The 19194-nt window shown below is 33.6% G+C and overlaps 1 non-coding gene and 1 pseudogene across 1 annotated transcript; both read right to left on the bottom strand.

The window, feature by feature from the left end:
* Window positions 1–1539: 1539 nt before the first annotated feature.
* On the bottom strand, window positions 1540–3779 carry LOC131172073 (protein ACCELERATED CELL DEATH 6-like; annotated as a pseudogene).
* A 2663-nt stretch (window positions 3780–6442) lies between these two features.
* Window positions 6443–6549, bottom strand: LOC131172260 (small nucleolar RNA R71). Its single transcript, XR_009142743.1, has one exon. It is a non-coding gene; the product is annotated as a small nucleolar RNA R71 (small nucleolar RNA).
* Between the last annotated feature and the right edge of the window lie 12645 nt (window positions 6550–19194).

The following is a 19194-nucleotide window of genomic DNA, read 5'->3' as shown; positions in this document are numbered from 1 at the left end:
GTTCTTAACTTTAACTCCTTTAAGCTTTCAAAATTAAGTGCTTAAGATTTATTTTCTATCATGCCTTCAAAGTTTTAACTGATCCAATTAATTTCTCAAGATTGGCATGATTGTTTAAAGTCCCAAATCTAGGTCAGGCTCTAATAGTATCAGTATGCTAAGTCATGCTGCTACTGGTTGCTCTGCTATTGATATTCAAAAATTTATTAGTTTGCTACTCTGCTCAAAATCACACAAAATGACAAAATAACGAGCATTTTCTCAAAATATGTTCCTGCAACGTTCAAATTTGTTTTGAAAAAATCTGATCTCATCAGGGATATATAAGTACTTATTTTACACCATTTTACAATTAATGAAGGCTTAAAATTGCGTTTCTCTTTTGAAAAATATTTATTATTTTCATTCAAATGCTTTAACGAGTTTTTAAACTACATTGGCAAATCTACTATTCTCTTCTTTATAGAATTTGTTTATATTGAGTGAGATAGAGTGAAAACCATCTTCAATGCTATTTGTGAGGGTTGGTCAAGCACCTCTTGAAGTTTGAAGCTAGAGAGTGTTTGGGATAATACTTATAAATGGTTTGCAAGCATCTTGGGAAGTCTTGTAGTTGTAAAAGGTTTTGACTCTTGCCATTGAAAGGAACACTGTGGTGGAGTAAAGACTTAAAGGGATTTTTAAGAGAGTGGATATAGGCTTGTTGGCCTAACCACTATAAAATTTCTTGTGTTCAATCTTCTAAGCCCTACTCTCTTTACTTTTTGCAATATATTGCGATATATTGTATTTGTTGAGCATATTGGGATTATCTTTGAGTTTGTTGATATGTGCATATATGATCAATTGTTTGTTTCAAGTGATTGAAGTATTGATTGCTTTGAGTTGCTTTAGCTAGAATTAAAAGTTTGATAGTTAAAAGTTTGATTTGAGCATACTTGACATACATATTTGAGTTGCATATTATCACACCACTCTTAGGAATACCTAGTTGATCAAAGCTACAATTTTTTATAAGGTTTCAAGTAAGGACAAAAAATTGTTATAATCTAATTCACCCCCTCTTAGGCAATTTTTGAGACTATAATACACAACTTTGTCAACTAACTTTTAGTATTATAACCAAATAATAGTAACTAAAATATTTTTTATAAATAAATTATTTTTCATGAAATAAATGAAATTTAACTCTAAGAGGCATTTGGTATAAGATTAATAAAGGTAATTATTAATGTTGTTTGGATGCTAATAAATGACTAGGTTAATTTTTAATCTAATTAATAATTATTCCTTCTTCAAGAGTTAAAATGTTAATATTTGAGGATTAATTTGACAGAGCTTAACATATGCTAATAAGAAAAATATAATAATAGATATTTATATACTTCTATTTGAGTTTTCTTACTAATCTTTTATTAAACACTATTAATTAAATTTTTAGTCCTTTAACACTTACAGAATAACACTTAACCTTCAATTTTCTAACCTTCTACCAAATCGCTTCTTATTTTTAATTTTATTGAAAACTTGATATTCAAATATTATTCTAATTAATCTTCTTTTGAAAAAATATATATGAAATATAAAATTGTCATCTTAGCAAAAATATGCATGAACTATAATAAAAATATATTACAATGCCACACATGTCATCACCCCAACATCATTCTTCCTTCTACATGGTTTTGTAGTATATATAAAAAAAAGAAAAGTTCAAAACTAAATTAAACACACCCATACGAAGGGAGACACTTATTTACATTCCACGCGGTAATAGCAAGCATGAGTCTCTTTTTCTTAGGATCAAATAATACTTCTTTAGCAAATCCTTAATCTTTTTAATCAAATGCGGAATTCTGATAAAGGAAAGCAAAGAAGAGATTCCGCCAGTCACCCATGACCTTCAATAACGAATAAAACAAGTTAAAATCGTGAAAAAAAATTAACGAAATTATATATATATATATATATGAAAACCACTTACAAAATTTCGGCTTGATCCTTAGAAGTAATACCATCACCATTGTCCTTGTCATCATCGTCGTCATCCAAAGAAATTGAATTCCATGATACCCTTATCATGAAATAAAATAAGAAGAAGAAGAAGCTCAATCCAACGACACAAATGACAATTCTAAAGGAAGGCGTTAGAACTGCATAAGTGCCTGTCACAAATGTAATCACCATTGCTACCATAGCATAGAAGAGGAAACTGAAAGCACATCTTATTAACCAATAGTATCTTTTCAGATATCCCACGGCCACCAGCATAAGGTGAATAAAGACAGAGCAAGTAGATAAAACCATAGCTATAGTATCTGATATCATAAATGCTTTAAAAGCCAAATTTTTGCCTAGGATAGGACTCCCCTTCTTTAAATTGTTTTCTTCACTGATATTACCGCCAGGTAAAGTGAAACCTGCGGCAAAAGTTACCGTTGCTATAAGTGTTGCAGCCACCAAATGAGAGTCTTTAACTTTTTCAAATTCAAGTACCATGTTTTTTTTCTCCTTTCTTACCATTTTCCCCAATGGTCCACCGCCAAGGTCTTTCATCCATTTTAAATTGTCATTCTGCAACACTTTCAGAATATTAGTTACTTTAAAAAAATAAAAAGAAAATAAGATATCATTTCTTTTGTGTTATTTCTCTCGTTAATAAATTTAAATCGAAAGGACTTATTAATAAAAAGCTTCTACTTATTATTATTCATATTTTTGTACATATTATTTTAAATAAATAGATGGCTGACCTTCTTTGAGGATAAGTTTCCTCTGAATTGAACGTCTTTGTGCAGTTTTTTCCAACATTTCGACATATCAGTATCTTCTCCTTTTATGAAAGAAGGCAGATGGTCGTAATCAGGATGATAAGTCCTATATAGATGGACAGGCGTATTCCCTTTAACATCTTTTTCATCTAAAAGGTAAAACAATGATGAATGTTTGAGCACTGCTTTTATTATTTTATTTTTTTTTGCTGATCACTGCATAATGAAGAACATTCCAGCCTCTAATGTCAGTAAGTTCACAGCAATTTGGGCATTTAGAAATGATCTCTTCCATCGTATCTATGAAGCCTCTACAGGCTGCAATGTGAAGAGCTGTCCTCTTCCAGTATTTATCTGCAACATAAGCACTAGATTCATCCCTTTCTAGTAGCTTTCTGACCACTGAAGTACGATTCTTATACGCAGCATAGTGAAGTGGAATCCATCCTTCTTCATCTGTATCTTTAGCCAAGCTACTCCATTTATCCAACAGTTTGTCTATAATCAATGGAACAAAGTCAACAAGACCAAATTGATAATTAATTACTAATATCAAGATCCTTCATTGATAATTAATTGGTCTAAACCCAATGCGAAGCAAGCAAGCAGCAAGAGACGGAAAGCAAAAACTGCAAACTGAAACCCAATGAAAGGCTGAAAATTCCGAAATAGAACCAAAAACAAGAGGCTGCAACAATGACCCAAAACCTCCAGCAAATGAACAAGAATTCGAAAAGAACCCAAGGCTAACACAATAGGACTGAACAGCAGGAAATCCAAAGTAGCACCCAAGAACAAAGCAAAAATAGAACCACCAAAAGCCCCAACACAACCTTCAGCACCTCAACGCACCTTCTTATATCGCACATTAATTCTTGAATTTCAAAAAATCATTTTGAAACTGAAATAAAATTAAATTAATTCATTTATACTCAATACATGCATAAAGGAAGTTTATGGTATATTTACTGATCTACCTGTACTTTTCCGATTAATGTCCCAGTTCATTGCTACCGCATGTAATGCCGTTTAACCTCTGGGGCCGATATAAGTCAGTGATTTTGAATTGGGATTTCTTAATAGTTCAAGGACTATCTCTTCACACCCATTATCAGCAGCCAGGTAAAGCGGAGTTTCCCCACAATCATTGGCAGAATATGTATACTCTGGATCTTCATTACTCAATATTGCTTCCACAACAACGAGACTTCGATAAGTGCATAATTAATATTTTTACTCTCATCACATTTTGTGTTTTTAGTGTATTTTTATGCCTAATTCAGTTGATTAAAGTATAATTATCAATTAGACATATTTTTAGATAGTTGTTGGAATAATTGTGTTAAATTGAGAAATTTTTAGCATTTGCATTAATTTGACATTTGCTGTATTTTTCAGGTGTTTCTAAAGTTGTGGGTCTCCAAATCCAATGCTGTTTAATTCATTGAAAAGCTAAGTCAGAGCACTACAAATGACAAAGAGGGACCAAAGCCCAAATCAGTCTCTAAAGTTGTCAAAATTAGCTATGAATCTATTACAAAAGTACACACTTCATGTGTCACAACCAGTTTTGATATTTATTTTATATCTAGAGTTACAAATGTCCAAATGAAGCAAACTTAGGCCCAATTGAACCTTAAGAACCACCTCTACAATTTCTATGAAGGGCTAAAGACAAGACTACATCGTTTTGGTGGTTAAAAATGGCAATGAAGTCAAATTTATGGGTTGGATCGTCTATCAGAACCAGTTTCAGTTTTTAGCTCATAACTTGGGCTGTAGACCTTCGATTTGGGCAAATGAGAACTCGTTGGAAAGCAAAGAAGTAGGGCTCTAACTTTTCTGAAGAAGTCAGAGACAGAATCGGAAGGAAAGTTGCTGAAAATTGGCCGTGATTACAAAGCACATAATCTGTCTTTTTGAATTTCAAAAATTTTCCAAGTTTGGTTCTTATCTGTGGATTAGGTTTTTGATTATAAAGATTATCTTTGGTAGCAGTGGAGACACCTTCAACACCTTCATTCTCCATTCACGTTCATAATTTTAAATTTCTTCATTATTTTACTTTTTTTTTTTGTAAGCCATGAACATGAGCGACTAAGTTTTTAAATTCAGTTCAAGGGATTCTAGTTCTTATACGTGATTTGTGAAACCAGGTTCTTAATTTAAATTATGCCTTTTTGAATATCTATTGTTTCTCAATTTTATTATCTAAAAAGGCCTGTTAGTTAATTGTTTGATGTGATTAATTGCTAGTTCATTTTCATAACCCGTAATTGTTGTATAAGATTGAATGTGAGTAGCCATTAGGTATTATTGATTATGATCCAAGTTTTCAATAATAACCTAAAGAAACAATAGGATAAATTAAATGATTTATGCTTTATAAATCGTTGTTCAAGCTTAACTACTTCCTGTTCTTAAAGCAGTTATTAAATTGATGAGGATTGCTTAATACCAATTCAGTTAATAATTAGAATCAACAAGAGTGCTAGGCTCGAATTGACGAGTATATGGAAGTTAGGGGTTTTACCTCACTATTTGGTAAATTTATGTTAAATATTCAATAAGAGATAATTGTATTTCTTTTGTCTATAATCAAGTCATGCATTGGAATGCGAATTACCTTGGATTAGTGTTTGTTTAAATTGAGAATTTTATACCTAAATTTAGTTCTTTAATTTTTGAACTTGATTTCTTCTGATTTAGTGTTACAACACCCCCCCCCCCCCAATATTTTTTTTTTCTGTTACACACGTGCACGAAATTTAGTAACTCAGTCTCTAGGGTTCGACTTGGATTACCACTTATTGCATTCATTCAGAAAATAAAAGAGCATTTCATTACTGGTAATTTCAGTTAATTTTTTGTGGAATCGGCAACCATCAAAATTTTGGCGTCGTTGCCGGGGACTGAAAGTTTATTGGATTTTATGTTTTTGGTGTTAGGATATTCTGTTATTACCTTTGTTTGTGAAGTGTTGCTATTTTTAGGTTTTTGGCGAAAATTATGGTGTTACTATTCATTGGCGAAAATTAATCCATAGGATTCTTTGTCCCCACCCTCTTGAGGTCAAATTCCATTGTTTTCTAGGGTTTTGAGGCATTTTTCTATTTTTTAGTTTGATTTTTTTGTTTATGATAAGAACTTCTCAATCTGGTGAGTTGCTCTTTGATCCAGAAGTAAAAAAAAAAAAAGCTAAACAGTTGAAAAAATTGAATAAGCAAGCTAAGCAGATCTCAAGTACATTTGAAGGAGTCTAATCTCCAAGGGAATTAAGTTCGGATTCAGATTTCGAAAACGAAACCATGGCTGTTAGTACTTTGAAAGAGTTAGCTGCTCTTGATATAAACCAATAGCCTTTGTGTATTCAATTCCCTGTTTTAAATATTACTTTAGAGTTAAAGTCTGGACTAATCCATTTGTTGCCTAAGTTTCATGGTTTTTCAGGTGAGGATCCACATAAGCATTTAAAAGAATTTCATGTTGTGTGTTCCAGCATGAAACCTCAAGGAGTTTTAGAGGACCAGATTAAGCTTCGAGCTTTTCCTTTCTCACTGGAAGGCACAACTAAGGATTAGTTGTATTACTTTCCTTCTGGATCTGTCAACTCATGGAATGAAATGAAGCGGATATTTTTGGAAAAGTATTTTCCTACTTCCCATGCTGCTAACATAAGAAAAGAAATTTGTGGCATCCGGCTATATAATGGAGAGAGTTTATATGAGTTTTGGGAGCGATTTAAGAAGTTGTGTGCAAGTTGTCCCTATCATTAAATAAGTGAGCAGCTTTTGATTCAGTATTTCTATGAGGGACTTCTACCAATGGACCGCAGTATGATAGATGCTGCTAGTAGAGGAGCTTTGGTTGAAAAGACACCAGAAGATGCAAGGAGGTTGATTGCTAGCATGGCAGCAAACTCTCAGCAGTTTGGAATGAGAATGGATCACACACCTAAGAAGGTTAATGAGGTAAGTACATCTAACCTTGAGAAATAGATTTCTGATTTAACTTCTTGGGTGAGGCAATTGGCTGTAGGGAACATGCAAATAGTTAAGGTATGTGGAATTTCTTTGGGTTCGGGTCATGCTACTGACATGTGTCCTATATTACAAGAGGATGAATCAATACAACATGCTAGCAGTAGGAAATTATGGACAACCACAATGCAGGTATGACCCCTTTTCTAATTCTTATAATTTAGGATGGCGAGATCATCCCAATTTGAGTTATGGGAATCAACCAGTACAAAACCAATATCAGCAACAGAGACCACAAGTGAATCAACCACCTCTGCCTCCCTCAAATCAAGGTATGTCACTTGATGAAATTGTTAAGGCTTTGGCTAGTAATACACAACAGTTTCAACAGGAGACCAGAAATAGCATTCAAAACATAGAGAAGCAGATTGGTCAGTTAGCTTCATCTGTGAGTAAGCTTGAAGCTCAAGGTTCTGGAAAGCTTCCATCACAAATAGTTATGAATCCCAGAGAAAATGCAAGTGCTATAGTGTTACAGAGTGGGAAAGAAGTTGATAATCAGACTCCACATGAGTCAATGAAAAAGAAGAAGCAAGGAGCAAAAGAGTCTAAAGTTCCTGAAGTTAAGGTAAATATTGACTTGAATTAAATAAGGCTAATAATTCTATTCTCCCTCCATTCCCTAACAGTTTGGCCAAGACTAAGATAGAAGAACAAGAGAAAGAGATTTTAGAGACTTTCAGAAAGGTAGAGGTTAATATACCTTTACTTGATGTGATCAAACAAGTCCCCAGGTACACTAAATTCCTTAAAGAATTATGCACTACAAGGCGCAAGTTGAGGAATAATAAGAATATCAGTGTTGGGAGAAATGTGTTAGCATTAATTCAGCGAAAATTACCCCCTAAGTGTAAGGATCCAGGTTCGTTTTCTATTCCCTGCAAAATAGGTGATTCTAGATTTGAAAGTGCAATGGCAGATTTAGGAGCATCTATTAATGTTATGTCATATTCAGTTTTTCAAACTTTAAATTTGGGTCCATTGAAAGAAACCAGTGTCACTATTCAGTTAGCTGATCGTTCTAATGCTTAACCATTGAGAGTAGTTGAGGATGTTTTGGTGCAGGTTGGAGAGTTGATTTTTCCTGCTGATTTCTACATTTTAGATATGGAGGATAGTGCTCCCTCATCAAACTCAGCTTTGATTTTGTTCGGAAGACCTTTCCTAAAAATTGCCAAGACAAAAATTGATGTGGATGATGGTACCTTAACTATGGAGTTTGATGGAGAAACTGTCAAATTTAATATCTTTGATGTCATGAAGTATCCTGCTGATGATCATTCTGTCTTTTCTATTGGTGTTGTTGATACATTTGTGCAAGATGTTTTTGAGTTAAGCATGGAGGATGAGTTAGAAATGGTGATTAGTAAAGGAATTCAGGAAGTTAGTATTAATCAGCCATTAAGTGTAGAGGTTCAAGACACAATAATGGCATTGCAGTCATTACATTCTGTTCCAAGAAGGTAAGGAGTATCAAAGATTGACTTACCTTCATCTCACACAAAATTATTACCTTCTGTTGTGTAGGCGCCAGTTCTTGAACTCAAGCCTTTACCTGAGCATTTGAAGTATGTTTACTTAGGAGACAATGAGACACTTCCAGTTATCATCTCAAGCAATTTGATAAAGATTCAAGAAGAAAGATTGACTAAGGTTCTGAGGGTGCACAAGGAAGTAATTGGATAGATAATAGCTGACATCAAAGGCATAAGTCCATCAGTGTGCATGCACAGGATTTTACTGGAGGATGATGCTAAGTCAAGTAGAGAAGCTCAAAGGAGGTTGAACCCACAGATGATGGAGGTTGTGAAGAAGGAGATTTTGAAGTTACTGGATGCAGGGGGTGTTTACCCAATTTCAGATAGTAAATGGGTGAGTCCAGTCCAAGTAGTGCCAAAAAAATCAGGAGTCACTGTGGTAGCAAATCAAGATAATGAGCTTGTTCCAACAAGGATTCAGAGTGGATGGCAAATGTGCATAAACTACCGCAAGCTGAATTTGACAACAAGGAAGGATCACTTCCCATTGCCATTCATTGATCAGATGTTTGAACGGTTGGCAGGTAAGTCTTATTTCTGCTTTCTTGATGGTTTTTCTGGATATAATCAAATTGTGATTGCACCAGAGGATCAAGAGTAGACTACCTTCACTTGCCCTTTTGGAACTTTTGCTTTTAGAAGGATGCCCTTCGGGCTTTGTAATGCACCTGCCACGTTTCAGAGATGCATGATGAGCATATTTTCATATTACATTGATAATTGCATTGAGGTGTTCATGGATGATTTTACTGTGTATGGTGATTCATTTGATGCATGTTTACGTCATTTGACTTCTGTTCTTGAGCGATGCATTGAGAAAAATCTTGTTTTGAATTACGAGAAGTGTCATTTTATGGTGGAACAGGGGATTGTTTTGGGTCTTGTTGTCTCTAATAGGGGTATTAAAGTGGATAAGTCTAAAATTGATTTAATTGTGAACTTGCCCTACCCCACAACTGTGAGGGAAGTATGCTCTTTTCTTGGTCATGTAGGTTTCTATCGTAGGTTCATCAAGGATTTCTCTAAGATAGCATTACCTTTATCTAGACTCTTACAAAAAGATGTTTCTTTTGAGTTTAGTGAAGAGTGTAAGGAGAATTTTGACAAGTTGAAGTCTACATTGACATCACCCCCTATTATTCAGGCTCCTGATTGGACTATGCCATTTAAAATTATGTGTGATGCGAGTAATTATGTAGTGGGAGCAGTTTTAAGGCAGCGTGTTGAGAAGCTCTTTCATGTGATTTATTATGCATCCAGAACACTCAATTCAGCTCAACACAATTATTCTACGACCGAAAAAGAGTTTTTTGCTATAGTTTTTGCTTTAGATAAATTTCGATCATATTTGCTTGGTTCTAAAGTAATTGTCTTTTCTGATCATGCAGCGTTGAAGTATCTCTTGGCAAAGAAAGAAGCAAAACCAAGGTTGATTAGATGGATCCTTCTTCTGCAAGAATTTGATCTTCAAATCAAAGATAAGAAAGGAGCTGAGAACCTGGTAGCAGATCATTTGAGCAGTTCCTTTGCAGGAATTTTTTCCTGATGAGCAGTTGTTTAAATTGCAAGGTATGATCCCTTGGTATGCTGATTTGGTAAATTATTTGGTTACTAAGACTATGCCTTCTGATTTGAGTAGAGCTAGAAAAGAGAAATTGAAAAGTGAGGCTAAGTATTATGTGTGGGATGATCTTTACTTGTGGAAATTTTGTTCAGATCAAATTATTAGGCGATGTGTTCCTGATAATGAGATTCTCTTACTTTTTGTCATGTCTATGCATGTGGAGGTCATTTTGGACCCAAGAGAACAAGTAGAAAAATATTAGACTGTGGTTTTTACTGGCCCATTATATTTTGTGATTCATATTTATTTTGCAAAAATTGTGAATAATATCAAAGAACTAGAAGTTTAACCCGTAGGAATGAAATGATTCAGACCCCGATACTTGTTTGTGAGATTTTTTATGTGTGGGGTATTAACTTTATGGGTCCATTTCCTTCGTCTTTTGGTTTTGTTTATATATTGCTTGCTGTTGATTATGTTTCGAAATGGGTGGAAGCAAAGGCCACCAGAACTGATGATTCTAAAGTTGTTGTAGATTTTATCAAGTCTAATATTTTCAGTAGGTTTGGAATCCCTAGAGCTTTGATTAGTGACCAGGGTTCTCATTTTTGTAATAGAGCTGTTGAGGCATTATTTAGAAGATATGGTGTTTTTCATAAAATATCTACAGCTTATCACCATCAAATAAGTGGGTAAGCAGAGGTGTCTAATAGAGAGATCAAGTCTATTTTGAAAAAAACAGTGAAGCCAAATAAAAAAAATTGAAGCCTTAGACTTGATGATGCTTTGTGGGCTTACAGGATTGCTTATAAGACACCCATAGGCATGTCCCCTTATAGGTTGGTTTTTGGTAAATTGTGTCACCTTCCTATTGAGTTAGAACATAAGGCTTATTGGGCTATTAGACATTGTAATTTGGATTTGGATACTGCTGGTGTGAAAAGAAAATTACAATTACATGAATTAAAGGAAATTCGATTTGAGGCTTATGAGAATTCTAGGATCTATAAAGAAAAGACAAAGGCATTCCATGACAAACTAATTTTAAGAAAGCAGTTTGTGATTGGACAAAAAGTTTTGTTATATAATTCCAGATTGAAGCTGATGCCTGGTAAGTTGCGTTCTCGTTGGATTGACCCCTTTATTGTTACTAATGTGTTTCCTTATGGTGCAGTTGAAATTCAAAGTTTAGGAACTAACAAGGTGTTCAAGGTCAACGGTCATAGACTCAAGCCATTTTATGAGGGGTTTCAGGAGCATTCATTGGAGGAGCTCAAATTGAGTAACTCAATTTATTTGGATTAAGGAGTTTTGCCATGTCGAGCTAACGACGTTAAACAAAGGCGCTACTTGGAAGGCAACCCATGGGTGGCTTATTAGCCACAATCAGATTTGTTTTCTTTCCCTTATCTTATTTTATTTTCTAGGATTTTTTTTCTTTGTTTTTTTTTCTTTTACATTTGGGCTTTACATTGGAGACAATGTAATTTTTAAGTGTGGGGGAAAGGTTTTCATATTTTCAATGGTTTACAGAATTCTTATGCTATGAAAAAAATTGATGAAGTTTAAGAGATGCATAACATGATTGAATCAATGAACTTGCATATTCAGGCTTCTAATTAACTTGAGTTTTGATTTTGATTAGTTGATAAGCTAAAATTGGTGAACGATGAAATATTTCTTGTGTGAGTTTTTTTAGCCTTGATTTAAATTGACTTCTTATATGTCAATCTTAATTTTTTTTTGTGAGTGTTATTCATTCATGATTTGTTACTCTAAAACTTGCTTTTAATCCAATTGAGGTCACATGATTATATGCACATGTAAAATAGTAAAGGCAAATTAGGATTTAACCATTTTTATCTTAAAAAGCCAACCTTATGTATTGACTTTAGTGAGGCCCTTTGAGCTTAAATTATACATTTTTTTTTGTTAAAACTTGGAATATGAGCCTAAACCTTATTCTTTTTATCTTCTTTATTACCTGAGAACTAATAGAGTATTTGAAATGTAATAAATTGGGTTTTGACAATATTGTATGGGGTGTAATATGTGAGTTGTTGCTGGTTTTTTTTAAAAGAAGAAGAAGAAGAAGAAGAAGAAGAAGTTGAAAAGAAATAATTGGCATGGGTGCTAATGCCACATGGTAAAAAAAAAAATGTTTTGGGATTTTTTAGACTTTATTGACATATATGTGAAGGGAAAGAATAGAAGAAATAAAGATTGTTTCAATGTTCTATTAGTTCTTTCTTTAGTTTCATTTATCCTTATTTCCATACCTTTACCTTAGCTCCATTACAACCATATTTAAAGACCTTTTGATTTATGTTATGCATATGAAATAAGTGACGGAGATTAGATAAATAAGCAAGCATATAGTAGTTTCATTCCATGAATTGAATTTGAGTGCATGTTTTAAACCCTCCTAAACACTTGAGTGATTTGAGTGCCATGTGAGTGTCCACCATTTTTAGTGAGCTACTTTTTGAAAGATAAATTTTTGTTAATTTCAGCTTGAGTTTGTTAAGATACTTTCTGTTCATGATATGTTATGCTTTTTGATTTCTTATCATTTTGTTTTATAGTGTATAAATTCTGTGTTTCATTGGAATATTTAGATTAGTTCAGCTTGGTGTTGCCCGAGGATGTGCAAAAATCTAAGTGTGAGGGAATTTTAATAAGTGCATAATTAATATTTTTACTCCCATCACATTTAGTGTTTTTAGTGTATTTTTATGCCTAATTTAGTTGATTAAAGTATAATTATCAATTAGGCATATTTTTAGAGAGTTGTTGGAATAATTGTGTTAAATTGAGAAATTTTCAGCATTTGCATTAATTTGACCTTTGCTGTATTTTTCAGGTGTTTCTAAAGTTGTGGGTCTCCAAATCCAATGCTGTTTAATTCATTGAAAAGCTAAGTCAGAGCACTACAAATGACAAAGAGGGACCAAAGCCCAAATCAGTCTCCAAGGTTGTCAAAATTAGCTATGAATCTATTACAAAAGCACACACTTAATGTGTTACGACTAGTTTTGATATTTATTTTATATCTAGAGCTCCAAATGTTCAAATGAAGCAAACTAAGGCCCAATTGAACCTTAAGAACCACTTCTACAATTTCTATGAGGGGCTGAAGACAAGATTACATAGTTTTGGTGGTTAAAAACAACAATGAAGTCAAATTAATGGGTTGGATCGTTTGTTAGAACCAATTTTGGTTCTTAGCCCATAACTTGGGCTGTAAACCTCCGATTTGGGCAAATGAGGACTTGTTGGAAAGCTAAGAAGTAGGGCTACAACTTTCCTGAAGAAGTCAGAGACAGAATTGGAAGGAAAGTGGTTGAAAATTGGTCATGATTGCAGAGCAGAGAATCTATCTTTTTGAATTTCAAAAATTTTCGAAGTTTGGTTCTTATCTATGGATTAGGTTTTTGATTATAAAGATCATCTTTGGCAGTAGTGGAGACACCTTTAACACCTTCATTCTCCATTCACGTTCATAATTTTAGATTTCTTCATTATTTTACTTTTTTTTTTATAAGCCATGAACATAAGCGGCTAAGTTTTTAAATTCAATTCAAGTGATTCTAGTTCTTATGCATGATTTGTGAGATCAGGTTCTTAATTTAAATTATGCCTTTTTGAATATCTATTGTTTCTCAATTTTATTGTTTTTGATCTATTGAACGATATGCTAAAAAGGCCTGTTAGTTAATTGTTTGATGTGATTAATTGCTAGTTCATCTTCATAACCCGTAATTGTTGTGTAAGATTGAATGTGAGTAGCCATTAGGTATTATTGATTATGATCCAAGTTTTCGATAATAACCTAAAGAAACAATAGGATAAATTAAATGATTTATGCTTTACAAATCGTTGTTCAAGCTTAACTACTTCCTGTTCTTAAAGCAGTTATTAAATTGATGGGGATTGCTTAATACCAATTCAGTTAATAATTAGAATCAACAAGAGTGCTAGGCTCGAATTGACGAGTATATAGAAGTTAGGGGTTTTACCTCATTGTTTGGTAAATCTATGTTAAGTATTCAATAAGAGATAATAGTATTTCTTTTATCTATGATCGAGTCATGCATTGGAATGCGAATTACCTTGGATTGAAGTTTGTTTAAATTGAGAATTTTATACCTAAATTTAGTTCTTTAATTTTTGAACTTGATTTTTTCTGATTTAGTGTTACAACACCCCCCCCCCCCCTCATATTTTTTTTTTCTATTACACACGTGCACAAAATTTAGTAACTCAGTCTCTAGGGTTCGACCTGGATTACCACTTATTGCATTCATTCAGAAAATAAAAGAGCATTTCATTACTGGTAATTTCACTTAATTTTTGGTGGAATCGGTAACCATCAGACTTCTTTTATATCATGCCACCACATGCAAGGCCGTTTCTTTATTTTTATTTGTCATCCTTAACATTTTCCTTACCTCGTCTCTTGGCCCTTCTCCATGCTCTATATCTATTTCACCATGAAGTGAAGCCTCTGCGATTAACTCTTTTGCTGCATGAGCACATCCATGTCTTGCTGCAATGTGCAATAGAGTATCGCTGTTGACATTGACCTTCAGTAACAGTGACGAACAAATGCCAAGTAACTCTTTTACAAATTCGGAGGATCTTTTACTTTGAGAGGTAAGGTAAATATGCAATATTGTATTTTTATTTGGGGTCTCTTGGCTATCAAGAGTAGATCCATGCTCCTTGATCAATGGTTTAATATTGTCTTCTTCTGCCACCTTCTGTAAGTCGACACGAATGTATTTGTTAGTAGTATTTGAGCTCCTCATGTAGCTTAGCTGCGTAGATAACATGGCACAAGAAAAGAAAGTGAGAATATATAATGTGGAAATGTGGAAACAAGTTTGGGTTCAGGCTTGATTTAATTAGGAAAGGTACAGAATTAAAAGTATATAAAAAAAAAATACATAGACCTCTTATTGATGGATTGGAGAGTGACGAGGCCAGAGTGAACAGCGACTTTACAAGCAAGGTCTAAAACTTGGCACAATCTACTAAACTTAACAACTCAATAAAGGATAGCAAGATATGATAACAAGTGCTGAAGAGTGATGAAACTCTCACGTTGCATTGTCCATAATCAAAGTCAGGATCTGCTAGAAAGGACGGAGCAATTGCTCGGCAAGCGGCGGTAAGTGAGAAGCGACAAAACACCAGCAGCAGAAGAGGTGCGCAAGCTTGAGGGGTGGGGGAGAAAAGAATAGAGTTTGTGGCTTGGAAGAGGTGACGGCAGCAAGGGCTTAAGGTGGAGAAAAAGAAACAAAGAGAATACGGCGATGAGAAAAGAGGAAACAACGAAGGCATTACTGTTAGCTTAATAAGGTTGTATACGAATAGATGGAAACTATACTGAACCAACCAAAGTTAATTTGATATTTTAGTTTTGGTTCTAGTTCTGCACTAAGAATTAAATCGAAATCATATTAAAACTGAACCATTATCATATCGAACTGAAAATCAAATTTATAAATGTGTTTTTTTATATTTTTTTAATATATTATATATTTTTAATATATATATATTTTTTATTTCTCTATTTTTTTTAATAATTTTAGTTATCTGTAACTATATTTTCTGCTCCTTTTTTATCTATTATCTCCAAATCAAATTCTTGTAACAACAAAATCCATCTAATCAGTCTAGGCTTAGCCTCTTTCTTACGGAACAAATATCTAATAGCTGTATGATTTGAAAACACAATCACTTTTTAGTCTATCACATAGGATCTGAACTTCTTAAGTGCAAAAACAACTGCTAGGAATTCCTTCTCAAGGGTTGCATAATTAATTTGAGCTTCATCTAGGGTTCTACTTGCATAGTAGATAGCATAGGCTTTCTTATCTTTTCTCTGACCAAGGATCGCACCAATAGCATAATCACTCATATGATCTCAAAAGGTAAAGTCTAGTCTGATGGTTGCATAATTGGTGCTGTAATCAAGGCTTTCTTCAACTTATAAAAAGCATCAAGACACTCTTGGTCAAATACAAATGGCACATCATTACTTAATAAATTTGAAAAAGGTTTAGCCATCCTTGAAAAACCTCTAATGAAGTACCTATAAAATCTGGCATGTCCTAGAAAACTTCAGACACCTTTGACATTGTTAGGTGGGGGCATCTTTTCAATTACTTCAATTTTGGCTTTATCAACCTCTATGCCTTTGCTAGATACTAAATGTCCTAAAACTATCCCTTCTTGTACCATAAAGTGACACTTTTCCCAATTTAAAATTAGGTTCATGTTTGCACAACGCTGCAAAACCTTAGAGAGATTAACCAAAAAAATATTAAATAAAGAACCATAAACATAAAAGTCATCCATAAAAACTTTTATTATGCCCTTTATAAAAAAAAAAAAAATTGCCATCATACATGTTTGGAAGGTGGCTGGTGCATTGCACAAACCAAATGACATTCTTTTGTAAGCAAAAGTTTCATATGGGCATGTGAAAGTTGTTTTTTTCTTAATCATTTGGATGGATAGGAATTTGGAAAAATTCTAAATATCCATCCAAGTAACAAAAATATGAATTTCTAACAAGTCTCTTTAACATTTGGTCTATAAAAGGGAGTGAAAAATGATATTTTCTTGTGGTGTTATTTAATTTTCTGTAGTTTATGCACATTCTCCAACTAGAGATTGTTCTAGTGGGAATCAATTCCTTGTTCTCATTTTTAACCACTGTAGTTCCAACTTTCTTTGGGACAACATGCACAAAACTAATCCATGTGCTATCAGAAATGGGGTATATAATACCCGCATCAAGTAACTTTAGGATTTCCTTTTTAACCACATTCTTTATGTTTGGATTTAACCTCCTTTGATGTTCAATGGATGGTTTGCAGTTGTCTTTTAGAACAATCCTATGCATGTAAAAATCAAGGCTAATTCCTTTGATATCATCAATTGTATATCCTAATACTTTCCTATATTGTCTCAAAATCCTCAACAATTTTTTAACCTCTAAATCACTCAAATTTGCATTAACAATAACTTGATATATTTCATTAGGACCAAGAAATGCATACTTGAGTTAAGAAGAAAGTTGTTTAAGTTGTACCTTAGGTGCATCGCCCTCTTTAAATGATGTTTGTTTGACTTCACCTCTTTCCACTTGTTCAATTTGAGAAACTAATTGTGTAGCACCCAGACCGAGAGCAAAACAAAGACCAAAAAAGTAGGAAAAAAAAGACCAAAAAACACAGCAAAATAGGGGGCCAAATACAAAGGGTCAGGTCAAAACAATAGAGCAAAAATATGCTGCATCTAAGGAGCGAAACATCTAATCCAACCAGGAGCAACAGAATCTGCAACAAACTCTGCAAAACAAGAACATGCAGTAGCTACAATACCCAAACCAAAAACAACAGCTAGCTCCCACAAAAATTTGAAAGAAATAGAGAAGCAAAGGACAAATCCTCATAGAACCAAATGCCCAACACACTTGGAGCTTCAAGGCAACAAAGAGAAAACAAGAAAGGAGAGGAAGACCAAAGCACAGAATCCCTCTAGCTCAAAACTTCAAGAAAACTCCAAGAAAGCAACAATGAATAAGAACCTTCTCAAACAAGACAAATAACGCGATTAAAAGGAACTGGCTGAATCAGAAGAATAGGCCATAATAAAAAAGTCCAAATCCAAAACAAAAGAGAGAGAAGCTTCCTTCCTTAATGAGACTGAAGGTTCTTCCCAAACAACCTAGAAGCAAGAAAACCTCAGGACCTTGAAGCCTCGAAAGCTAACATATCAGAATTGATTTGCTTGACCAAGAAATTAAGCACAACATTAGCAGGTTGTGAGAAGACTAAACCAAGTTGGTTACCCACTGATAATGTTTGCCATGCTTCCTTTTCAACATCAAAAGGAATAGGACCAGGGTTTCCACCATTAATTGCTTCTCAGTGAGACTGATTCATGCGAGCAATGTTACTATCTGCAGGCTCAAAAAATCTATTGTTGTCTATTATACAATTATTTATTTATAGTAAATATAAATTCCAATCCTAGTAAATATATACATGAATTAAAATAAAAAGATATTGCATGCCACACATATGCCATTAAGCTAATAATGGGTATATGTGTCTTTAGTGTCATAAGAAATTATCCTAATAATTGACATTTATTCCTTCTAAATGTTTTTAAAGTAAAAATGTAAAAGGTCAAAATTAAATTAAACACATCCATATGAAGGGAGACACCATTTACATCCCATGAGGTAATAGCATGCATGTGACTCTTTTTCTTGGCATCTAATAACACTTGATGAGTCGGTTAACTTACTCCTTCCACCACTTTGTAAACCTTTTAGACATACGTCGAAGCTCCAAACGGAGGGCAATGAATAAGAAACCCAACCAAAAACTTCCACCAGTCAGCCAGGAGCTTCAAGAGTGAATAAAATGTTAAAATAATTAATGAAAATATTAACGGAATTAAAAGTTTTATAATATATAGAAAACTACTTACAAAGTTTTTATTTGATGTTTATAGTGATTAACTTCTTCTTCATCATCATCCTCCAAAAAAATAAACTCCATGTTACGCTCATGATCGAATAAAATATGAAGTAGAAGAAGCTCAATCCGATGGCACAAATGCCATATCCAAAGGAAGGTGCTAGAACTGCATAAGCGCCTGTCACAAATGTAATCACCATTGCCACCATGGCGTAGAAGAGGAAGCTAAAGGCACATCTTATTAACCAGTAGCATTTTTTCAGATATCCTAACATCACCAATATAAAGTGGATAAAGACACAAGAAGTAGATAAAACCATAGCTATAGTGTCTGATATCATAAATGCTATAAAAGCTGAATTTCCACTTAAAATAGGAGTCCCTTTCTTTAAATCGTTTTTATCACTTCTATAACCTCCACGTAAGGTGAACATTGCTTCAAACGCTACTGTTGCTATAAGTGCTGTAGCCACCAAATGAGAGTCTTTGACCTTTTCAAATTTAAGTATCATATTTTCTGTTGTCCCTGCTCCTTTGTTTCGCATTTCAATTTTCCCCAGTGGTCCAGTGCCAAGGTCTTCCATCCACGCTAAAATTTCATTCTGCATTTTTAAAATATTAATTACTTTGAAAAATGATTAAAAATAAGATAACATTTCTATTGTTTGATTAAAAAAAGGCATAAATTTTGTACCATTTCTCAAATTACTTATACCATTTTTGTATTGCTCAATTCATTATTTACTTAAAGGCAACTTTTTGGATTAGTTATTATTT

The sequence above is a fragment of the Hevea brasiliensis genome, chromosome 13 (genome assembly GCF_030052815.1).
Source record: "Hevea brasiliensis isolate MT/VB/25A 57/8 chromosome 13, ASM3005281v1, whole genome shotgun sequence".
Classification (NCBI taxonomy): Eukaryota; Viridiplantae; Streptophyta; class Magnoliopsida; order Malpighiales; family Euphorbiaceae; genus Hevea; species Hevea brasiliensis.
Note: the sequence above shows the minus strand (reverse complement) of the source record. Positions and strands in the feature narration are given on the sequence as shown.